General features: G+C 47.9%; 1 long non-coding RNA gene across 1 annotated transcript; it reads left to right on the top strand.

Moving 5' to 3' along the window:
* The first annotated feature begins 503 nt into the window (after nucleotides 1–503).
* Nucleotides 504–5,156, top strand: LOC123130505 (uncharacterized). The gene is made up of 2 exons (XR_006463848.1): nucleotides 504–887; nucleotides 4,851–5,156. It is a non-coding gene; the product is annotated as an uncharacterized lncRNA (long non-coding RNA).
* Nucleotides 5,157–18,724: the final 13,568 nt, after the last annotated feature.

The following is an 18,724-nucleotide window of genomic DNA, read 5'->3' as shown; positions in this document are numbered from 1 at the left end:
GGTTACTGTTGTTAATCTCGCGTTAGTTCAAAACTGATTCAAATTCAAATTCAACTTTAAGTCAAACGATAAAAAGTTTTCAAACTTTCAAACTAAATTGTTCTAGAGGTACCAGATAATTCATAGGTAACATTGGTGGAGAAACCACACTTATATAAAATTGTTAAATACTGTAAAGTGATTAAAACAGTAGCAAAAACAATTATTGAAATGCCTTTTATAATTAATAAAATGTTAAACTATTCTATTTAGGGGTTAAACTTTTTAGGGCAGTGGGTTATTCGGAAACATTAATTTAGGAGCTATCATCGTATTTTACAAAACTAGAAAAACAAAAAGTAAAGTAAAACATAATAGAAGAAAAAAATAGTAAAAAGAAAAGAGAAAAAAACGACAACAACAACAAAAAAATCAAACCCCCCTCATCCCCCTGGGCCTTAGTCCTGCTAGGCCCAACCAACCTCACACTTACCCTAACTGCAGCGAGAATACTCCCTCTCGTTCCCCCACTCCTCTCGCTCCCCTCACAATCCCTCGCGCCGCCGCACACACAGAGGCGAGATGCCTCGTGCTTGAACCCCCCTCACAGCCTCTCCTACCTTCGTTCGCTCCTGGCTCCGCCAAGCCGCGCCGCTGCCATGCCTCGGTGCTAGCCTTCCATGTCCCCTTGGCCCCGACGCCGCCCTCTGCCTCCAACCGCCGGCGCCTCGTCGTCCTTCGTGCGCCCACGCCCAAGGAATCGCCGCCAACCAGAGAAACCTCGCTGTCGCCCGAAGCTGCCTCGCCGGACCGCTTCCTCACCGGATCTCCTCCCCTCCGTCGCTCGTCCCCATCCTCCTCCACGCTGGACGCCATCGAGCCACGCCGCCCCCTTCCCTACATCGAATGTGAGCACCGCACCATGCTCCCTCTTCCCCCCTTGCTGAACGCGTCGCGCTCGCTGTGGCCCTACCCGGCGTCCTCGCCTCCACCCGCGCCCGTGAGCGCTCGTGCTCGTCGCGCTCACCGCGGCCTTGTCTTGCCCTCGCTCGTACGCCGCGCCAATCGCCGCGCCGCCGCTTCCTGTCGTGCTCTGCTGCTACTCGCTAACGCCGCCACCTATAGCCCACCTCCTGCCGGACGTTGCCCACTGGAGCACCCTGCCGTTTGGCCGCCGCTGCTACTAGTCGTGCGCACCGAAGCCCTTGGCTCCCGTGCGCGTCTAGCCGCCCGGCTATGGCCGTCGGCGCTGGTGCCCGTGTGAGCCCAGCCGGCCTCCCCTGTTGACTTAGCGCTAATTAACCCCCCTAACCAGACACTGACAATGGGCCCCACTGGCACTAATTAACCTCAGTTTGAAATAATCACAAAAAAATAAAATAGAGAATAACATGTGGGCCAGCTGCATTGTTTAAAGGGATAAGCACTGATAAAAGAACAGTCAATGACATGTGGGACCCAGTGGTTAGTTGACTAGTCAAAGTCCATAGTTGACCGCTGACTGGGCAGTCAACTGGGCCCCACTGTCAACCTCTGTGCTGCTCTGCTGTGTACACTTTGTGTGTGCACGTAGCAATTTATTCTTTATTTTCGAATTAGAATTAATTCCAGAAATTCCAGAAAATCATATAAAACTTTGAAAATCATAGAAAATAATCCGTAACTCGGATGAAAATTCTTTGTACATGAAAGTTGCTCAAAACGACGAGACGAATCCGATTACGCATCCCGTTCATCCACCACACGCCCCTAGCATATCGAACTCGCAAATTTCCCCCTCCGGTTCCTCTGTCCGAAAACGCGAAACACCGGGATACTTTCCCGGATGTTTTCCCCCTTCGTCGGTATCACCTACTACTGCTTTGTCATGCATCGTTATGCATCTGTTTGCATTGTATTCATTCTTTCTTCCCCCTCTTCTCTCCAGTAGACTATGAGACCGACGCTGCTGCTGGTGCCCCAACCGACTACGCTGTTGACAACCCCTACTTGCCAGAGCAACCAGGCAAGCCCCCCCGTTGATCACCAGATATCGCCTACTCTCTTTCTACTGCTTGCATTAGAGTAGTGTAGCATGTTACTCCTTTCCATTATCCTATCTTGATGCACAGCCTATCCTTGCTACTACTGTTGTTACCTTTACCTGCAATCCTAAATGCTTAGTATAGGATGCTAGTGTTCCATCAGTGGCCCTACACTCTTGTCCGTCTGCCATGCTATACTACTGGGCCATGATCACTCGGGAGGTGATCACGGGCATATACTATATACTTTACACTGTTACATTACCTGTGGTACTGTTCGGAGATGGGGGCTGAAGGGGCAAGTGGTTCCACCCAGGTAGTGGTGGGCCTGGGTTCTCGACGGCCCCTGACTGTTACTTTGTGGCGGAGCGATAGGGCAGGTTAAGACCACCTAGGAGAGAGGTGGGCCTGGCCCTGGTTAGCGTTCGCGAATACTAAACACGCTTAACGAGAACTTGGTATTTGATCTGAGTCTGGCCACTGGCCTATACGCACTAACCATCTACGCGGGGACAGTTATGGGCACTCGATGTCGTGGTATCAGCCGAAGCCTTCGTGACATCAGCGACTGAGCGGCGCGCGCCGGGTTGGACCGCGTAACGCAACTTCCTTTGTAATGGAGGTTGCTAGGTCTACTCTCTGGCCGCCCACGCAATGTGCAAGTGTGCAATGGGTGATGTACCCAGACCCCTGCGCCATAGGATTTAGACCGGTGTGCTGACCTCTCTGTTGTGCCTAGGTAGGTGCTACGTCTTGAGCTTGCGTTGGTTTTCCCCGAAGAGGAAGGGATGATGCAGCAGAGTAGCGTATGTACTTCCCTCAATTTTTGAGAACCAAGGTATCAATCCAGTAGGAGCCCACGCTCAAGTCCCTCGTTCCTGCACAAAGCGATAGCTACTCGCAACCAACGCGATTAGGGGTTGTCAAGCCCTTCACGGTCACTTACGAGAGTGAGATCTGATAGATATAATATTTTTGGTATTTTTGATATAAATATGCAGAGTAAAAAAGCAAAACAATATTAAAGTGATGGAGATTGATATGATGAGAATAGACCCAGGGGCCATAGGATTCACTAGTGGCTTCTCTCAAGAGCATAAGTATTCTACGGTGGGTGAACAAATTACTTTTGAGCAATTAATAGAATTGAGCATAATTATGAGAATATCTAGGCATGATCATGTATATAGGCATCACGTCCGTGACAAGTAGATCAAAACAATTCTGCATCTACTACTATTACTCCACTCATCGGCCGCTATCCAGCATGCATCTAGAGTATTAAGTTAAAAACAGAGTAACGCCTTAAGCAAGATGACATGATGTAGAGAGATAAATTCATGCAATATGAAATAAACCCCATCTTGTTATCCTCGATGGCAACGATACAATACGTGCCTTGCTGCCCCTTCTGTCACTGGGTAAGGACACCGCAAGATCGAACCCAACGCTAAGCACTTCTCCCATGGCAAGAACTACCAATCTAGTTGGCCAAACCAAACGGATAATTCGAAGAGACTTGCAAAGATAACCAATCATACATAAAAGAATTCAGAGAAGATTCAAATATTATTCATAGATAGACTTGATCATAAACCCACAATTCATCGGTCTCAACAAACACACCACAAAAAGAAGATTACATCGAATAGATCTCCACAAGAGAGGGGGAGAACTTTGTAATTGAGATTCAAAGATAGAAAAGAAGCCATCTAGCTACTAACTATGGACCCGAAGGTCTAAGGTAAACTACTCACACTTCATCGGAGGGGCTAGGATGATGTAGAAGCCCTCCGTGATGACAACCCTCTTCCGGCGGAGCTCCGGAACAGGCCCCAAGATGGGATATCGTGGATACAGAAAGTTGCGGCGGTGGAATTAGATTTTTGGCTCCTGTTCTGATCGTTTGGGGGTACGTGTGTATATATAGGAGGAAGAAGTACGCCGGTGGAGCACCGAGGGGCCCACGAAGCAGGGGGGCGCGCCCTAGGGGGGGCGCCCCCACCCTCGTGACATCCTCTTTGATCCCTTGCGGTAGGGTCCAAGTCTCCTGGATCATTTTTGGTGAGAAAATCACGTTCTCGAAAATTTTATTCTGTTTGGACTCCGTTTGATATTATGTTTACCCGAAACACTGAAATAGGCAAAAAACAGCAATTCTGGGCTGGGCCTCCGGTTAATAGGTTAGTCCCAAAAATAATATAAAAGTGGAAAATAAAGCCCAATATAGTCCAAAACAGTAGATAATATAGCATGGAGCAATCAAAAATTATAGATACGTTGGAGACGTATCAGTAGGGCTGCGACGTGTTGATCTTCCGAGGCCGGGCATGACTCAGGAAAGTGTGTCTGGCCAAATGGGATCGAGCGTGTTGGGTTATGTGGTGCACCCCTGCAGGGAAGTTAATATATTCGAATAGTTGTGATCTTCGGTAACAGGACGACTTGGAGTTGTACCTTGACCTTATGACAACTAGAACCGGATACTTAATAAAGCACACCCTTCCAAGTGCCAGATACAACCCGGTGGTCGCTCTCTAATAGGGCGACAAGGAGAGGATCGCCGGGTAGGATTATGCTACACGATGCTACTTGGTGAACTTACCTTCTGCTCTCTTCTACATGCTGCAAGATGGAGGTGGCCAGAAGCATAGTCTTCGACATGACTAGCTATTACCCTCTTATTACAGCATTTTGCAGTTCAGTCCACATATGATACCCTTATTCCATTTGATACCAATGCATACATATGTAGTGTAGCTCCTTGCTTGCGAGCACTTTGGATGAGTACTCACGGTTGCTTTGCCCTCTCTTTTCCCCCTTTCTATACCCGATTACTGCGACCAGACGATGGAGCCCAGGAGCCAGACGCCACCGTTGACGATGAGTCCTACTACACTGGAGGTGCCTACTACTATGTGCAGCCTGCTGATGGCGACCAGGAGTAGTTAGGAGGATCCCAGGCAGGAGGCCTGCGCCTCTTCCGATCTGTATCCCAGTTTGTGCTAGCCTTCTTAAGGCAAACTTGTTTAACTTATGTCTGCACTCAAATATTGCTGCTTCCGCCGACTCGTTTATGATCGAGCTCTTGTATTCGAGCCCTCGATGCCCCTGGTTTGTAATATGATGCTTGTATGACTTATTTTATTTGTAGAGTTGTGTTGTGATATCTTCCCGTGAGTCCATGATCTTGATCGTACACATTTGCGTGTATGATTAGTGTATGATTAGTGTACGATTGATCTTCCGAGGCCGGGCATGACCTAGGAAAGTGTGTCCGGCCAAATGGGATCGAGCGTGTTGGGTTATGTGGTGCACCCCTGCAGGGAAGTTAATCTATTCGAATAGCCGTGATCTTCGGTAACAGGATGACTTGGAGTTGTATCTTGACCTTATGACAACTAGAACCGGATACTTAATAAAACACACCCTTCCAAGTGCCAGATACAACCCGGTAGTCGCTCTCTAACAGGGCGATGAGGAGAGGATCGCCGAGTAGGATTATGTTCCATGATGCTACTTGGTGAACTTACCTTCTGCTCTCTTCTACATGCTGCAAGATGGAGGTGGCCAGAAGCGTAGTCTTCGACAGGACTAGCTATCCCCCTCTTATTCCGGCATTCTGAAGTTCAGCCCACATATGATACTCTTATTCCATTTGATACCAATGCATACATATGTAGTGTAGCTCCTTGCTTGCGAGTACTTTGGATGAGTACTCACGGTTGCTTTGCCCTCTCTTTTCCCCCTTTCTATACCCGATTGCTGCGACCAGACGATGGAGCCCAGGAGCCAGATGCCACCGTTGACGATGACTCCTACTACACCGGAGGTGCCTACTACTACGTGCAACCCGCTGATGGCGACCAGGAGTAGTTAGGAGGATCCCAGGCAGGAGGCATGCGCCTCTTTCGATCTGTATCCCAGTTTGTGCTAGCCTTCTTAAGGCAAACTTGTTTAACTTATGTCTGTACTCAGATATTGTTGCTTCCGCTCTCTCGTCTATGATCGAGCTCTTGTATTCGAGCCCTCGAGGCCCCTGCTTGTAATATGATGCTTGTATGATTTATTTTATTTGTAGAGTTGTGTTGTGATATCTTCCTGTGAGTCCCTGATCTTGATCGTACATGTTTGCGTGTATGATTAGTGTACTATTGAATCGGGGGCGTCACGAGTTGGTATCAGAGCTGACTGCCTGTAGGAATCCCCCTTCCAAACTCCTTGGCCGAAGTTGAGTCTAGACATTGCAAAACATTTACTAACATGGCTCTGTGTCTTACGGACCCACGTCGCCATTCGGTGGAATTAGCATCTTTTATTCCTCGACCTATACTCTGGGATTCTAATCTCTCCTCTATTTTGGTTAAATGATTTTACTAATGCCGACTCTAGGTTCTCGTAACTACTTCCACCCGGAGAGCCCCTTACTCCAGATGATTACTTGGTCCACCGAAGGATTTCAAAGATACTCTCTGATGTTCTCTCGAGACTTTGAGCCTGTTGCTTTTGCAATGCCCTACCACCGAAATATCCCTATGGATAAATACATACACTTGCCGTTCTTACTTTTATTCCCAGTTCATCTTGTTATAACCAGATACCCTGAAATCCTCTCTATTGATCCGAGAATATTTTGTGCCTACTGCCTTGCAGTTCCTTGCCACCTGAATACCCCTACGGATAATTTCTCGCCCTTATCGAGTATCCACTCATCCCCAGTTGTTCATGTGTTTCACAATTGTCTTCGAAATACTATTCGATCCTCCAAAATTCCTTAGTAGCTTATTGCTCTGCAGTACTTGTCTGCTTGCATTATGGATGATTTCCATATGTCTGGCAATATTCGTTAGTATCCTTAGACACCGTCATTTTGATCCTATTGATTCAACATGAGTGCGAATGCACGCAATCATCAGTTGATCCTTATAAATTATCTTTCCATCTCAGACGTCTTTCGAACATGATCTGGTTCTCAACCAATCCAATTGCCATCAATTGTAGCCCTAAGCCTACTCAACTTATCCATCCCTAATCAGAACATTGCTTCTGATCCCTTGATTTGAAAATCACAATTCCTTTGCATTTGAGCTCTGGATTAGTCAGTTGTTTCTATAATCCAATGCCTTTGCATTGTTACTTCCTATGGTTGTGTGTCGATGCTCACATCAGCTCCGTTATGGACCGGCAGATCCTTTAATGGATTTTATCCGACAACGTCCTTCATATTCAATAACCTTGTGAGCCTTCCCTCGGATACATAATGCCTTTGGTAAATTGTATCCTCTACTTTCTCAACCTTGCTATGCTTTCGAGCTGGTGATATTTACTCTTGAAGCTTGTGGTATATGTTTCTAAGATGCCCCGATGGGTTGAACCTATACCTTCTCTAAACCGTGTGAGCCTGAAATTTTTCACGGGTCATACTCCTCTGGTAATTTACCAGGTAGGTTTTGACAATGAAATCATCTTTATCTAGAGCAGTGAATGAAAGGTTATGCATTGAAGAAGTGGGAGTCGACCTTGAACTTTGTGTTCATGCCCATGGACACGATGTAGATCTTATCATTAAAGATTGTCTTAAATTAGTTATTCCCTTGGTATAAGTTCATCTTATATGTGGGATCTAGCCTTTTGCAATCGTGGTTCCGACCATGTTCTCCTTTAAATACCATTTCTCGTGCAAGTGTAAGCACTTGTCTTCTATAGAGCAATACCCTAGTCCAACCTCTACTTTAATCTATTGTCAAGTATTACCCCATGGTATCTTGAGGTTATCACGGAACATCATATCTTCTTATGAGTTCTTCATCAAGTACTACATTCTCACCAATTCCAATTTTTCCTGGGTTCTGAGTGGTTAGTCACTCGAGTACACCGATAACTAAATTGAGTCCGCATCGCGATTAGACAACTCTTAGTAATCTTCTTTACTTAGGAGTTTGTACTCGATCATGTTATTCTTAGCCGGATCGGCTATATCATTATCGTGCTGATTTTAACTATGCTACCTGGTCCTTATTCCCGGAGCATAAGTTTCTACGCTGAGCTAATCTTACATCGATCTTCCTCATCTTATCGTTCACCTCGAACAGCAAGCTTGATTTCGAGTTGGTGTCGTATCCATGGATCCAATAATCTATCCCTATCAGTCCTTTTGCTTGATGCAGTCGTTGTTCGATTGCTTCTTCGTGGAGCCTCTTGACAAAATTTGTCGTGATCATCATAAACATCTTGACTCCTTCCTAGATATCAATTGAATTCATGATGAGAAATACCATCCTTGCCCTCGATGATTTGTTTTATCATCGACCATTTTATTGCCTTCCGTTCAACACAAAATTGTTCATGTTTTGTGTTATACGTTGAGTTCCTTGCTATCCAGCAATTGTTCTTCTTTACCTTGGAGTATGACCATCTTTTATTTCAAGAATGTCGTGAGAATTTCACCACCTCTTAAGAATTTTGGATACAGGTGATACTTCTTGCCATATCCGTTCATTCCTTGGTCCCCGTGTTGTTTCCAATCGGAATACCAACAATTGAACTTTGAGGTGTAAATTCAAAACTTCTGGCAACCATATTGCTTGAAGTGTATGGTCGATAGTTTCATTCTAAGTCTATTGCTTATTGAATCATCATTCAAACATTGATCGTGCTACCTAGTCCAGATTTCTGGGTGCACCCTTCTATCATTGTTAAATTGTGTATGTTTTCCTCGAGCATACATGATTATATCATTTGATCTGACTAATGTTAACTCCTTGTTCACATAATTGTGGAAATCCATCTTTTGGAAATCTCATTGAATTGTCACTGAGACCATCAGCCACCTCCTCAGCCTCTCCTTGGTGTAATGATGAATTCTTGTTTCGGAACTCGCTTCCATAGTTCATTTTCCGAAAATCTTACAATGTCATCTCGTCAATTTGTGTTGTGCCTTTCTTCTCGGGCATCCTGAATCTGAGTTATCCCGACACCAATCAGATCTGGATCTTAGTCAGATGTGATGATTGGAACATGTTACCAGGAGTTATAACATCTTTACATGACCGGGTAAGGTGATGTCATGCCTAGCACACCTAGCCGGAGCACCTAGTGTTATAGTTTCCTTTTTCTGCAAGGTTATCCATTCTTTCATGAGGAAATTGTAATACTTATTCTACAAGTTGTTCCTGATGGATCCTTCGTGTATCCAGAGCCTGACCTTTGCTGGAAGACCTTGTCAATTCTATCTCGAAGCATGTCACTCGTACTCCGATTTTCAATAAGAACATTTGAAGCACAATGCTAAATTTTCTTTATCAATTATCCAAACACCGTTGTATGGATAATGTCATGAAGTTTCTCTCCCCTTACTAAAGGGTTTTCTACTTTTTGTCCCACCTCAGTGTACAACTCTGTCAGTAAGACCGTGTTACTATTGTTGATGACATTCTGGTAGCCACCGATGGACGAAAACTTTGCCTATTGGCCCGCCTCATTCAACGAGCGGGAAAATGGTTCTCTTCATCCCTCGCCCTTGGTATCGACATTGTTGCCAGCATAACTAATAGGCTACCCCCTGACATGTCTTGCTATCATGACCGTGCAAGATGTCAACGCCCTTCCTACTTTTAACCACATGGTGGGCCCATAACCCAAAGTTCCACAGGATCGAAACCTGACTCTCCTATACATCCCCTGTTTCCAAAGTTATTCCTCATGCTTGGCTTCGTATGTAATTCATGAGCCACCTTCTGTGTGATCGTCAATTCTGGTATTAAATGCAATACTTCCCCATTACTCCAAACCCATTTCACATTTCGTATGAGGCAACAAACGATTGCCTATGCGCTTGAAACTTCTATTTTGCACCTTCTTACTTTTCTCTCGATAATTTCTAAAGTTTCAAGGGTTACTTTCCGCCACCTTCCTTGATGTTGTTATGCAGATAGTCAACCTTGTAAGAGATCCGTTCTTCTGAAATAACCCCCTATTCTTTCATAAGTACGATGGAGTTCCTGAAGAAAGGACGCCGACTTCATCATGATGACCTGAAGCAGAGAAATGAAGACATCAATGTATTGGACCGGCCTCTCTGAGAAGAGCAAGCCAGGATGAGAAGACATGCTAGATGTGTTACCAAACCTTCCCCCCTTTCACTACCTCTTAAATCTCGGGACGAGATTTCTTGTAGTGGAGGAGAATTGTGACGCCTGGATAATTAGGCTACAGTAATCCCACGTTAACGATGCCATGTCACCACGGTTACTGTTGTTAATCTCGCGTTAGTTCAAAACTGATTCAAATTCAAATTCAACTTTAAGTCAAACGATAAAAAGTTTTCAAACTTTCAAACTAAATTGTTCTAGAGGTACCAGATAATTCATAGGTAACATTGGTGGAGAAACCACACTTATATAAAATTGTTAAATACTGTAAAGTGATTAAAACAGTAGCAAAAACAATTATTGAAATGCCTTTTATAATTAATAAAATGTTAAACTATTCTATTTAGGGGTTAAACTTTTTAGGGCAGTGGGTTATTCGGAAACATTAATTTAGGAGCTATCATCGTATTTTACAAAACTAGAAAAACAAAAAGTAAAGTAAAACATAATAGAAGAAAAAAATAGTAAAAAGAAAAGAGAAAAAAAACGACAACAACAACAAAAAAATCAAACCCCCCTCATCCCCCTGGGCCTTAGGCCTGCTAGGCCCAACCAACCTCACACTTACCCTAACTGCAGCGAGAATACTCCCTCTCGTTCCCCCACTCCTCTCGCTCCCCTCACAATCCCTCGCGCCGCCGCACACACAGAGGCGAGATGCCTCGTGCTTGAACCCCCCTCACAGCCTCTCCTACCTTCGTTCGCTCCTGGCTCCGCCAAGCCGCGCCGCTGCCATGCCTCGGTGCTAGCCTTCCATGTCCCCTTGGCCCCGACGCCGCCCTCTGCCTCCAACCGCCGGCGCCTCGTCGTCCTTCGTGCGCCCGCGCCCAAGGAATCGCCGCCAACCAGAGCAACCTCGCCGTCGCCCGAAGCTGCCTCGCCGGACCGCTTCCTCACCGGATCTCCTCCCCTCCGTCGCTCGTCCCCATCCTCCTCCACGCTGGACGCCATCGAGCCACTCCGCCCCCTTCCCTACATCGAATGTGAGCACCGCACCGTGCTCCCTCTTCCCCCCTTGCTGAACGCGTCGCGCTCGCTGTGGCCCTACCCGGTGTCCTCGCCTCCACCCGCGCCCGTGAGCGCTCGTGCTCGTCGCGCTCACCGCGGCCTTGTACTGCCCTCGCTCGTACGCCGCGCCAATCGCCGCGCCGCCGCTTCTTGTCGTGCTCTGCTGCTACTCGCTAACGCCGCCACCTATAGCCCACTTCCTGCCGGACGTTGCCCACTGGAGCACCCTGCCGTTTGGCCGCCGCTGCTACTAGTCGTGCGCACCGGAGCCCTTGGCTCCCATGCGCGTCCAGCCGCCCGGCTATGGCCGCCGGCGCCTGGTGCCCGTGTGAGCCCAGCCGGCCTCCCCTGTTGACTTAGCGCTAATTAACCCCCCTAACCAGACATTGACAATGGGCCCCACTGGCACTAATTAACCTCAGTTTGAAATAATCACAAATAAATAAAATAGAGAATAACATGTGGGCCAGCTGCACTGTTTAAAGGGATAAGCACTGATAAAAGAACAGTCAATGACATGTGGGACCCAGTGGTTAGTTGACTAGTCAAAGTCCATAGTTGACTGCTGACTGGGCAGTCAACTGGGCCCCACTGTCAACCTCTGTGCTGCTCTGCTGTGTACACTTTGTGTGTGCACGTAGCAATTTATTCTTTATTTTCGAATTGGAATTAATTCCAGAAATTCCAAAAAATCATATAAAACTTTGAAAATCATAGAAAATAATCCGTAACTCGGATGAAAATTCTTTGTACATGAAAGTTGCTCAAAACGACGAGACGAATCCGGTTACGCAGCCCATTCATCCACCACACGCCCCTAGCATATCGAACTCGCAAATTTCCCCCTCCGGTTCCTCTGTCCGAAAACGCGAAACACCGGGATACTTTCCCGGATGTTTTCCCCCTTCGTCGGTATCACCTACTACTGCTTTGTCATGCATCGTTATGCATCTGTTTGCATTGTATTCATTCTTTCTTCCCCCTCTTCTCTCCGGTAGACTATGAGACCGACGCTGCTGCTGGTGCCCCAACCGACTACGCTGTTGACAACCCCTACTTGCCAGAGCAACCAGGCAAGCCCCCCCGTTGATCACCAGATATCGCCTACTCTCTTTCTACTGCTTGCATTAGAGTAGTGTAGCATGTTACTGCTTTCCATTATCCTATCTTGATGCACAGCCTGTCCTTGCTACTACTGTTGTTACCTTTACCTGCAATCCTAAATGCTTAGTATAGGATGCTAGTGTTCCATCAGTGGCCCTACACTCTTGTCCGTCTGCCATGCTATGCTACTGGGCCATGATCACTCGGGAGGTGATCACGGGCATATACTATATACTTTACACTGTTACATTACCTGTGGTACTGTTCGGAGATGGGGGCTGAAGGGGCAAGTGGTTCCACCCAGGTAGTGGTGGGCCTGGGTTCTCGACGGCCCCTGACTGTTACTTTGTGGCGGAGCGATAGGGCAGGTTAAGACCACCTAGGAGAGAGGTGGGCCTGGCCCTGGTTAGCGTTCGCGGATACTAAACACGCTTAACGAGAACTTGGTATTTGATCTGAGTCTGGCCACTGGCTTATACGCACTAACCATCTACGCGGGGACAGTTATGGGCACTCGATGTCGTGGTATCAGCCGAAGCCTTCGTGACATCAGCGACTGAGCGGCGCGCGCCGGGTTGGACCGCGTAACGCAACTTCCTTTGTAATGGAGGTTGCTAGGTCTACTCTCTGGCCGCCCACGCAATGTGCAAGTGTGCAATGGGTGATGGACCCAGACCCCTGCGCCATAGGATTTAGACCGGTGTGCTGACCTCTCTGTTGTGCCTAGGTAGGTGCTACGTCTTGAGCTTGCGTTGGTTTTCCCCGAAGAGGAAGGGATGATGCAGCAGAGTAGCGTATGTACTTCCCTCAATTTTTGAGAACCAAGGTATCAATCCAGTAGGAGCCCACGCTCAAGTCCCTCGTACCTGCACAAAGCGATAGCTACTCGCAACCAACGCGATTAGGGGTTGTCAAGCCCTTCACGGTCACTTACGAGAGTGAGATCTGATAGATATAATATTTTTGGTATTTTTGATATAAATATGCAAAGTAAAAAAGCAAAACAATATTAAAGTGATGGAGATTGATATGATGAGAATAGACCCAGGGGCCATAGGATTCACTAGTGGCTTCTCTCAAGAGCATAAGTATTCTACGGTGGGTGAACAAATTACTTTTGAGCAATTGATAGAATTGAGCATAATTATGAGAATATCTAGGCATGATCATGTATATAGGCATCACGTCCGTGACAAGTAGATCAAAACGATTCTGCATCTACTACTATTACTCCACTCATCGACCGCTATCCAGCATGCATCTAGAGTATTAAGTTAAAAACAGAGTAACGCCTTAAGCAAGATGACATGATGTAGAGAGATAAATTCATGCAATATGAAATAAACCCCATCTTGTTATCCTCGATGGCAACGATACAATACGTGCCTTGCTGCCCCTTCTGTCATTGGGTAAGGACACCGCAAGATCAAACCCAACGCTAAACACTTCTCCCATGGCAAGAACTACCAATCTAGTTGGCCAAACCAAACGGATAATTCGAAGAGACTTGCAAAGATAACCAATCATACATAAAAGAATTCAGAGAAGATTCAAATATTATTCATAGATAGACTTGATCATAAACCCACAATTCATCGGTCTCAACAAACACACCACAAAAAGAAGATTACATCGAATAGATCTCCACAAGAGAGGGGGAGAACTTTGTAATTGAGATTCAAAGATAGAAAAGAAGCCATCTAGCTAGTAACTATGGACCCGAAGGTCTGAGGTAAACTACTCACACTTCATCGGAGGGGCTAGGATGATGTAGAAGCCCTCCGTGATGACAACCCTCTTCCGGCGGAGCTCCGGAACATGCCCCAAGATGGGATCTCGTGGATACAGAAAGTTGCGGCGGTGGAATTAGATTTTTGGCTCCTGTTCTGATTGTTTGGGGGTACGTGTGTATGTATAGGAGGAAGAAGTACGCCGGTGGAGCACCGAGGGGCCCACGAAGCAGGGGGGCGCGCCCTAGGGGGGGCGCCCCCCACCCTCGTGACATCCTCTTTGATCCCTTGCGGTAGGGTCCAAGTCTCCTGGATCATTTTTGGTGAGAAAATCACGTTCCCGAAAATTTTATTCCGTTTGGACTCCGTTTGATATTATGTTTACCCGAAACACTGAAATAGGCAAAAAACAGCAATTCTGGGCTGGGCCTCCGGTTAATAGGTTAGTCCCAAAAATAATATAAAAGTGGAAAATAAAGCCCAATATAGTCCAAAACAGTAGATAATATAGCATGGAGCAATCAAAAATTATAGATACGTTGGAGACGTATCAGTAGGGCTGCGACGTGTTGATCTTCCGAGGCCGGGCATGACTCAGGAAAGTGTGTCCGGCCAAATGGGATCGAGCGTGTTGGGTTATGTGGTGCACCCCTGCAGGGAAGTTAATATATTCGAATAGTTGTGATCTTCGGTAACAGGACGACTTGGAGTTGTACCTTGACCTTATGACAACTAGAACCGGATACTTAATAAAGCACACCCTTCCAAGTGCCAGATACAACCCGGTGGTCGCTCTCTAATAGGGCGACGAGGAGAGGATCGCCGGGTAGGATTATGCTACACGATGCTACTTGGTGAACTTACCTTCTGCTCTCTTCTACATGCTGCAAGATGGAGGTGGCCAGAAGCATAGTCTTCGACAAGACTAGCTATTACCCTCTTATTACAGCATTTTGCAGTTCAGTCCACATATGATACCCTTATTCCATTTGATACCAATGCATACATATGTAGTGTAGCTCCTTGCTTGCGAGCACTTTGGATGAGTACTCACGGTTGCTTTGCCCTCTCTTTTCCCCCTTTCTATACCCGATTACTGCGACCAGACGATGGAGCCCAGGAGCCAGACGCCACCGTTGACGATGAGTCCTACTACACCGGAGGTGCCTACTACTATGTGCAGCCCGCTAATGGCGACCAGGAGTAGTTAGGAGGATCCCAGGCAGGAGGCCTGCGCCTCTTCCGATCTGTATCCCAGTTTGTGCTAGCCTTCTTAAGGCAAACTTGTTTAACTTATGTCTGCACTTAGATATTGCTGCTTCCGCTGACTCGTTTATGATCGAGCTCTTGTATTCGAGCCCTCGAGGCCCCTGGTTTGTAATATGATGCTTGTATGACTTATTTTATTTGTAGAGTTGTGTTGTGATATCTTCCCGTGAGTCCCTGATCTTGATCGTACACATTTGCGTGTATGATTAGTGTACGATTGAATCGGGGGCGTCACAACAGGGCCCAGGATGGTGCCGTCACCACGGCGAAGACGACCACTATTTCGGGATCCGGGTCGGCGGCCCCCGAGCCGGCTTCAGCAACCCCCGGGATGGGCTCGGCAGCCCCCGGGCCAGGTTGAGGCGCGGCCGGGTCGGATGGAGCAGTCCCCGGGCCGGGTTGAGGCATGGCCGGGTCGGTTGGAGCAGTCCCCGGGCAGGGTTGAGGCGCAGCTGGGTCGGATGGAGCAGTTCCTGGGCCGGGTTGAGGCGTGGCTGGGTCGGTTGTCACGTGGATGGACTCGGAGTCCGGAGACGGCTTGACGGACGACTTGTGCAGATGCTCAAGGGAGACGCCGGACGGAATGGACTGCCGAGACGAGGCGATCTTGGCGAGTGTGTAGGCCGCCTAGTTCTCCGCGCGCGGGACATGAAGGAACTCGCAGGCCTCAAAGAATCCGGACAGCTTCTGGATGAGGAAACGGTAGCTTGCCATGTTGGAGTCATGCGCGTCCCACTCGCCTGAGCACTGCTACACCACTAGGTCCGAGTCGCCGTAGCATAGGACATGCCGGATGCCGAGTTCCTTGGCAAGTCGGGGGCCGTGCGCAAGGGCTTTGTACTCAGCGATGTTGTTGGAGGCGGCGGATTGGATGTATAGTGTGTACTTGAGCCCGTCGCCCTTGGGGGAGGACAACACTATGCTGGCTCCTAGGCCGAGTCACATCTTCGAGCCATCGAAGTGCATGCGCCAATGCATCGAGTCTGGTGGCCGTGGCAGGTACTAGGTTTCGGTCTAGTCGACGAGGAAATCGGCCAAAGCTTGGGACTTGATCGTGGTGCGGTGCTCGTAGAGGATGGTATGGCTGGCCAGCTCGAGCGCCCACTTGGTGAGCCGGACAGAGGCATCCCGGCACCGATGATGTCGCCGAGAGGAGCCGTGCTGACCACGGTGATGACATGCTCTTGGAAGTACTACTTCAGCTTCTTGGCGATGAAGTACATGCCATAACACATCTTCTGTTAATGTGGGTAGTTCTGCTTCGAGGCGGAGAGCACCTCGCTCAGGTTGTAGACGGGACGCTGGACGGCTTGGACCCTGTCCCTCTCTGGTCGCTCGACCACCATCACCATGCTGACCGACCGCGAGGTCGTGGCGATATAGAGCAACAACGACTCCTTCTCGGCCGGTGCGGCCGGGACTGGTGCGGTCGAGAGCATGCGCTTGAGATCCCGGAAGGCTTCGTCCTCGCCTGGTCATTCCATTCGAATGACGTCGTCTTCTTCATGAGCTGATACAGGGGCAAGGCCCTCTCTCCCAGCTGGCCGAGAAACCGGCTAACCGAGGCCAAGCAGCCGGTGAACTTCTGGACATCGCGCGGCCAGGCCGGCTTGCGCATGCGCTCGATAGCCTTGATTTTCTCCGGGTTTACCTCAATGCCGCACTCCGAGACGAGGAAGCCGAGTAGCTTTCCGGCTGGGATGCCGAAAATGCATTTCTCCAGGTTGACCTTGACCTTGTACTCGCACAGGTTGACGAAGGTTTCCTTCAGACCGTCAAGCAGCGTGAGGTGCTGCTTGGTCTTCACCATGATGTCATCCACCTAGACGTGGATATTGTGTCCGAGTTGCGACATCAGGCACTTCTGCATGCAGCGCTGGAAGGTGGCGCCGGTGTTCTTCAAGCCGAACGACATGGTGATGTAGCAATATCGAGTTGCTTCTTCAGCTCCTTCAATTCTTCAGGTCCGAGCTTGTAAGGACGCTTGCACACTGGTTCCGTGCCAGGCTCAAGATCGATGACGAATTCAACAGGCCGGTGCGGAGGCATTCCTGGAAGCTCTTCTGGAAAGACGTCTTGATATTCGCAAACGACTGGAATTTCGAGATAGCATCCAGTTCACCCTTCTCATTGAGAGAAAACAGATGAATAGTATCATCACGAGCGGCAAAGACAATTACATCCTCAGACGAATGAGTCGATTGAATTTGCCTGGCTGCACAATCAAGATGCGCCTTGTGCTTAGAAAGCCAATCCATTATGAGAATAAAATCAATATCCGAGTTACCAAGGACCACCGGAGAAGAAAGAAATTTTTAATCGCCCAACGTGATAGAGACATCCGGGACGCAATTGTTAGAAGTCATTTGCTTGCCCGAAGACACAATCTTCAACGGGACAGGAATCCTCTCAGTCACAAAATCATGCTTGGCAACAAATGGTGTTGAAATAAAAGAAAGCGATGCACCAGTGTCAAAAAGAACTTTTTCAGGAACATCGTTAACAGGAAGGTTACCCATGATGACATCTGGCGAGTCCTCTGCCTGAGCTGCATTCAGCAAGTTGACCTTGGCGTGCTTGGGGTTATGCTTGACCATAGCTGTACTTGCCGATCTCACAGGAGGAGGAGGAGGGAGACGCCTCTGGTTGAAACACTTGTTGGCATAGTGACCCTTTTGTTGGCACTTGTTGCACGTGACCTCTGAAAGCGGGCGGTGATACGGAGCACTCGATCTTGGAGCTTGAGACGAAGTCTTGTTCTGAAAGCCAGGGTTGGGTGGGTGGGAAGATCCACTGCCACCTTTGCTCTTCTGCTGATACGGCTGACGAAACGGAGGAGGAGGAAACCAATACTTCTACTGCTTGGCCACTTGAGTAGAGGAAGAAGGAGTAGCGTCTCTGACTCGCTTCTTGGAAGCATCACACCTCAGTTAAGCGGCCTCTTGCTTCAATGCCATGTTGTAGAACTCATCGTACCTCAAGGGCTCAAAGAGAACAAGAGCTAGCTGGATTTATTCTCTGAGGCCACCCCTGAACTGGTATATCATGCTCTTCTCATCAGGTACGTCCTGCTTGGCAAAGCGAGCGAGCTTCTGAAACAACTTGTTGTAGTCATAGACAGACAAAGAGCCTTCTTCAGGTTGCGGAATTCCTCACGCTTGCTTTCAACCACACACTGAGGGATATGGTGAACTCTGAAATCTTGACGGAATTCATCCCAGGTAATCACACGGCCTCCTCTGGAATCCTTGTACTGCTGGAACCATTCTGCAGCTTGGTCTTTGAGTTGGAAGGAAGCGAACTTGACAAAGTCCTCAAGCCAGACGTTACTGCACTCTAAATGCTTGCACAGATCCACGAGCCAATCGTCAGCATCAGTTGCCTCAACACAATTGCTGAAAGTCTTTGGCCCGTTAGCAAGGAGCTGGTTGAGTGTAGCAAAGTGATTCTGATTGTTGCC

Source organism: Triticum aestivum, chromosome 6A, assembly GCF_018294505.1.
Source record: "Triticum aestivum cultivar Chinese Spring chromosome 6A, IWGSC CS RefSeq v2.1, whole genome shotgun sequence".
NCBI classification, from domain to species: Eukaryota; Viridiplantae; Streptophyta; class Magnoliopsida; order Poales; family Poaceae; genus Triticum; species Triticum aestivum.
This window is presented reverse-complemented; position numbering and strand designations above follow the sequence as displayed.